This window comes from Habropoda laboriosa, unplaced genomic scaffold, assembly GCF_001263275.1.
Source record: "Habropoda laboriosa isolate 0110345459 unplaced genomic scaffold, ASM126327v1 scaffold99, whole genome shotgun sequence".
Taxonomy (NCBI): Eukaryota; Metazoa; Arthropoda; class Insecta; order Hymenoptera; family Apidae; genus Habropoda; species Habropoda laboriosa.
This window is the reverse complement of record NW_017100239.1, coordinates 1,491,574-1,498,357: the sequence shown is the minus strand read 5'-3', so window position 1 is coordinate 1,498,357 and position 6,784 is coordinate 1,491,574. Positions and strand designations below refer to the sequence as shown.

Sequence of the window (6,784 nt, the reverse complement as noted above, 5' to 3'; positions counted from 1 at the left end):
CTCGGTTCACGCACACGCACCGCGCGGTGCTCTGCGTGCCGGCTGGAAGACAGTGAAACGCGTATACGTGGGCAAAAATACGTGCCTCCGCGGAGAGGCATTCGACGAGGAATCAATTGAACTTGTAATGAATTTTCTTTTTTCTTTTTAGAGAGAGAGCGTTTAGGTGTTCGAACAGCGGCCTGTCTTGGGAGTAAAATAATCGATCCAACTTGCCGAGTGATTCTTCTTTTAATTTGTAGGTTAGAGATATCGTTTGAATTTAGAGGTTGAACAGCAACGTCTTGGAGCGAAGCGGTTTCGCCCGGGCTACGCTATCAAACGCGCAGGGGTTCTCTTCGACGGTATAATGAATGAAACGTTTCGCTTCGATTCGATTGCATCGCAGTTAATTAGCCACGGGTACGACCGGTTGCCCGGCTAGCGGGAAAGGTGCCCATTCATCGCGCCAGGGAAACGTAACAAAGAGCCACGATTTTGCCTTTGGGTCGAACCTTGTGCGCGCCGTAGAAAATGCAACCCTATCGCCGCAGTTCAAAAGAATTGCATGTAAATCCCTGTTAAAGTAATTAAAAACGAAAGGATAAGGGACGTTTGCACTCCCACAATTTTTTCGTTGCGATTCTCAGGTAAACTCCGATACACACATTCACAGTGAAATTTTATTAAAAAGATTAAAACGTAAATTTAATATTCTAAACTTCTCCACGCTAAACGATCCGTCAATTTTTAATTACGATAAAAATAACCCGTGGAGTTACGTTGCAATAGCAACGGCAGCGGAGTGCAAGCGGTTAAAGTACGCAGTACGTAATTTCGCGCGGCGAAAAAGTTGCAAGAAGAAGAAAGAAAAAAAAAAGAGAGAACACGTAGAATCACAAAGGACAAAGTTTGCGACGTGGAAGGGAAAAAATTGAAGTGCAAGTTGGTCGGCGTCTCGTCGGGGCGACCTCGACACACGCGTGTTCCGCCGCGAAAAAATGCACTCTCGGTATATAGCAGCGTCACGGCGAAAACCGGCTGCAAAAGGGACACGCTGCTTAAGGAAAGAAGAAGGAGCGGAGTGACGAGCGATCCGCTCGCGCCACAATCCCGTAGGATTTTTCTCTGCCGCCGCGGACCAACCAACCTTCCTTCCCCACCTTCGACGTGAGGACGGGTCCTCGCGACCCGTTAAACCCACCGGCTCTCCCCCTACCCGATATTAAATCGAAATTCTACGGAGGATAACGAGCGAGACGCGATCGCACGGAACGCCGCGCACCGCAAGCAACCGAGAAAAGAATCTCGCGGAGAACGGTGGCGAAGAGGAGCTGACGGAGGTTGGTGAAATTCGCGAGAATCGTGGATAGACGTTGCACCGACCGGTGAAATTTTGTCGGGAAAACGTAATAAAACGGGGATATTCGAACGGAAGGAATTTTCACGGGTGTCTCAGCTTCGTCACCCAGTTCGAGGAAAACTTGGAACCGTAGTGACATTCGAAGAATTCCGAGAATACTCCGAATATATACCACGGCGAGTAGATATACGGGAGAAAGAGCGAGAATGTAATAAAGAAAAGTAGCAAATCGTTGAAAAAATATAAACGACGGGGAGGAAGGTTTTGCAAAAAGCGAATCACGAGGTTGGAGGTGAATCATGGAAGGATGAACGAGCCTCAGGGCGCCTCTAATTATAACGTCTCCGTTAATATCTCAGGATTTACGACATGTAAATCGTGAGAAGCGGTGAAACGGGTATTGTGAAGATTTTTCCATCGTTCGATCAAACATAACCTAACTCACATATCGATAAATACTGTTTTCTAGAGGAGAATAGAGGACGACGTAACGTCGTATTTAAGTTGACAAGTTCTACGCGGTGGTGTAATAAAGTGGAATTAAAGTAAAGAGGAAAATTTGTGGAATTAGACTTATGAGAATTCCTAGACGCGGAGCGAGACACAAAGCATGTAATCATGCAAACATCTTCCTTCGCCCATGCTCGGGGCTAGGCTACCGGTTGTCCATGGGACGTGGGAACCTCGGGAGTCCGAGAGGCCGCTTGGAAATTTCGAATTCATGGATTCCATTGTGCACAACTTACCATAAAGCCCCAAGACGAATGAGTTTGCACCTCAACGCGGAGCTCTCGTTTTCTTATCTCGCTCATCTAGGTAATCGCTTTAACGTTGCTTCATCGGTGTTAAATAGAAACGTCACATGGCAAACACTTTGCCAGACATATTTCGCCTCGTCATTTCGATAAATTTGGAACAATAGAATCCTTCTATCGAATTATTACCACCGCTTCGCCTACAATATTTATTTCAATTCTTTATCAATCGAATCCAACTACAGAGACTGTATTTTCATCTTGATCCGATATTAAAACAACCCGACATATGTAATCGTTGGAAAAATATCGGGAACCTTCGATAAATTTCTGCATTATTGTGTGTGATAAGGCGATATTGCAATAATAAAGGACGCGTGTCGTCCGCTATGCACTAAGCAAGATAAACATCGATAAGTACCGCGAAGAGAAACAATCGCGAGTCGAGTTATTACGTTGTCCCTGTTTCCATTCCGGAGAATACTCTTAAACCGAGTAGTATTCTCTAATCGTCTCGATTCCTCAACTTGGAGAGAGCCAAATGGAGGTTGCTCCGAAACGCGCTACAGAGAAAAATGGATCGTTGAGAAATAAACATGTGTGTGGAACTATCTGCCTGGTTGGTGTAGATAACGAAACGTGGGCTCGTAGGAAAAGAAAAAAAAAGGCAAGACAGGTAATGAGATAAGGGTAAGTCCCGATAAGAACGATATTAAACAGATTCCCTGTGTTTGTATATACCCAGAAATTTTGTATAACCCCCCCTTCCCTTAATTACACTACAAACAAACGATTACGAGCCGCCTATTTCAACTGAATCACTCCCATTTCGATAAATCCCGTGGCTTTCACTATGCCGCGTATTCTTGCTCATTCCCCCGTTCATATTTATGAGTTAATTTTCATTGAGAACTTTCTACCTTGTTACATTATGCTTTATTGTAAAATCATTTCTTCTTTCACTACGATTCATCTATTCCCAGCTGCTGTTTCACAATTATCCGACAAGTGTACTCCGCTGGAAAATTGGATCGATCGGTAGGAGTGGATCGTTCGATAGGGATCGAACGGTTGGCCACACGGTTCAGTCGAGGAATAAGTGTGAAATTTAATCGGCCAAGTTTTTCGTTCCGCGTTGTTAAACGGTTTACGCTCAATTTGTCCGCTGCCCGACACAAATTGTCTGTAAAGTTTTTTGCGCTTGTTGAACGCTCGCGAAATTTCGACCCCGTTTCCCATGGCTTTTCCTTTAAACCATGTGTGTGTGTGTGTGTGTGTGTAACACTCGGATCTCGTCGATATCGATTCTCAATAACGAATATGTACACTCTCGACCTGCTATCGTTCGTACCCTTTTTAGGCACATCAAAAGCTTGGAACGGTGAAACGCTACCTAACCTCACTCTGAGACACGAGAGAGGAATGTCGAAACGTGAAATCATCGGTTAGCATACGAACTTCTTACTACTCGTGTGTTTACGTTTCCAATTCTCTAGACGATTTCGAATCTTTATACCTGAGAAGGAGTCCTCTCGAACGAAACTTTTTTTCTCGAGTTGAATATTGTTGTAACGTTCTGTGATAAGGTTAGAATTACAATAGTTCGATATATATCGAGACGAAAATAGAAGCGAACGATTAACCCCCTTGACTTGTGATTCATTTTTTTCCCCGTCCATGCAATTAAGCGTCGGTTACTTACTATTTTACTGCTGTATTAATTAAGAAACGCTTAATGTATTACAGGTCAATTGCACCGGGTATTCCCCTCGGTCTGATAAATTGTGACGGAGGTTAGAATTGAAATGAATTTTTCTTACAGATATGCTATCGAGTCGCCGGGCTCGTTGTTACAAGGCAAAGGGTTAAGTTGATATTTCGTTACGCGAAAACAGCGAGAATTTGATTAGTGGCTTTATTAAGAAAAAAAAAAAAAAAGGAAAAGAAGGAACGAATAGCTTGTTTTATTTGCCTATTACACAGCGGAAACGACTCATCGGAGCCAGCACACCTTGCAAAACGAACGTCATTCGATGACAATCGAAGGAAAGGAAACAACGACGCGACGCGGCGCGGCGGTTTCTCCGCAAAAGAGATACGGTGTAGCTCGTGGAAAAAGTCGGTTCTTCGCGAGTGTGAATTGGGAACGCCGGATATAAAATCGCTTTCGTTTCCTCGAAATCGATGACTGTGCCCCGATGGTGGTGTCACCGCCAAACGAGATTTCGTTCTCTTCCTTACCTGTATATTACTCAGCGAATACAAGCTCGCTGACAAGAAAACACATGAAAACACTTTGCCCGAGCTTACGTCATCGAACTGGTGGTAATCGAACGAAATCGAATCGACGACAAAGAGAGTTTCTCCGATAGAGAAAAATAGCTTGAAAATAGTGAATAAACTATCCTTCGAAGAAATATGTAATAGGATATATGATTTTTCTTTCTTTTTCTGAAAATCTTCAATGATCGAGAATCGAAGATAAAAATCGATCGTGAAATAGGAATTTGGCCGCGATTTTCTTACGTCATTCCGTTGGAGAGATTGTTATTCAAAGTGCAAAGGAGATGGTGGCCTCCTCCTGTACACGTACTGGAAAGCAATTGCTGATTTCGTCGTGACGGAGAAAGTGACTCCGACGCTCGTAACCTTCGCGCTTTTCCCGCCCACGTTGCTTTACTTCCATTTTCCGCGATCTCAATGCGGAGAAGTTGCGTAGGTGAGGGTAGGAAAAAGCGACTGGTAAATCTGTTGTATTTTTAAGAAAAATCTGTTCCACGTTTTACCAACATTTCTCATATTTGAATGACAAAAATTTAGAAATAAAAAGAAAAGAGAAGCATGGATTGAAATTACATCGAGTCACATATGAGTGAATGCGAACGCGTTAATACTTGTACACAATTTTCAAGGTACACGGTATCTCTTTGAAATTATCTCGCTGTCTGATGAGAAAAGCAGGTTCTTCTTTTCCATCTTGTAACGAAACCTGAAAACAATTAGAGGACCTTGCGCGTGAGAGATGAACTTTGAACGTTCGTGCGATGGGAAAATAAAAAAAAACAGCTCTGAAAATATTGGTACGATAAAGTGTTCATTGACATAAGACAGAAAGTGCACGGCGATTGAGAGACACTGTACTACTTGTGACTTGCAAAACAAACTCTACCAAGTCGTAGTATAGGTACCTACCTGCTGGACAAATAAATATGCACGATAAAGGCATTCCAACATGGTGTATTACTTTGATTACTTCGATTCGATCCGATATTCCTCAACGGAAAGATAGAAACCGTGTATTAAATTTATTGCGAAGTAACCAATATAATTAGTTGAATTAACGAAGAGATCTCTAAGCTTATTCTAAAATCAAGATCGTTGTTCTACTTTTCTGAAGTGCTTCTTGAAAATTCATTGTCCAGGGAATCGTTTTATGCAGAGGCACGAACACGATACGCAAAACTGTATCGCACTTGAAATATGCAATAAATCGACATTATGCGATTACGTTAATTGTATTCTCGTACGAAACGATAAGAAATAGCACTGCTTGCTCTTTGACGTGAACGCGATCGGAAAAAAGACGCACACACACACACGCGCGCGCGCGCGCATACGCAGGCGCACAAAAGTATACACACGTGGAAAATGATTACACCAATTAGTCATACTCGACACGAACGTAAAAACAAGGACTCGCCCTTAAAACTGGAATAAATATTTGATTCTACGAACACCAGTGGAGGAACTGTCATTGATCGACAAGTTTGTCAAACGATAATGTATTATCGTTAAATCAACAACGCGGAAGAAACGTATCGTCTTGTGTACAACGTAGAAACAACCGCATTTAAAAAATTCTACATATGGAATACACCAACAGCATTTCAAATGTACTCTATCGATTGATCGATTGTTTCGCTAATTCTGACTCACAGTAAAAACAACATAACCAATAAAATTTTACACTCTACGCTAGCACTCGAAGACCAAAGATTTAATCGTTAAATTCGAATTTTACGTTAATCGCGAAATTCTAATTATTGTTTAGAAGAAAACAAAAGAGTAATAGGCACATTTGTACACCTATAAGCAACGTTTTAGATGGAAATTTTTCAAAGCTCCACTCTCGTGTTCTTCCTTTCTCTGTCAAGAGCATGGCGAGGCACGCCCGTGTCGTACGTGTACATATGCTCACGAGCGGCCGTTAGCGGTTAAACACGAACGCGTCCTGTATCATGATTCACGAGGGAATACGAGTCAAACGTCAATGAATCGTAATACACGATGACAGATAGAATCGAATACGCTTTCCTATCGAGACGTCCACGGGTTGACCTAATCTCGATAAATTATATATCCAAACGGAGTATCGCCATAACCTTGCAGGTTATAACGACCCTCGAAAGTGAGGTTATTAAATCAAGTAATTGTAGCGTCCCGTATTTCTGGCCCTGAACGGCAACATTGTAAAACTAAAGCAACCGTTACCCTGCGCACGCGTCGACATTTTCATAGCTTTCAAATACTACATAATTTTTCGAAGGGTGAAAAAATATGTACAGGACTCAGTCCCTCGAGTAATGGCTCTCGTTATCCTGAAACGTCATTAACGCGACCAACAAAGTCGAAGCAACACATGTCGACTCTTTTCACTCACCGTTTTCCGAGGATCGAACACGAGAAA

The 6,784-nt window shown here is 42.6% G+C and overlaps 1 protein-coding gene across 1 annotated transcript in view; it reads right to left on the bottom strand.

Annotated features, from left to right (window-relative positions):
* Positions 1-6,784, bottom strand: part of LOC108571855 (formin-binding protein 1-like) — a 28,914-nt gene that overhangs the window by 20,949 nt on the left and 1,181 nt on the right.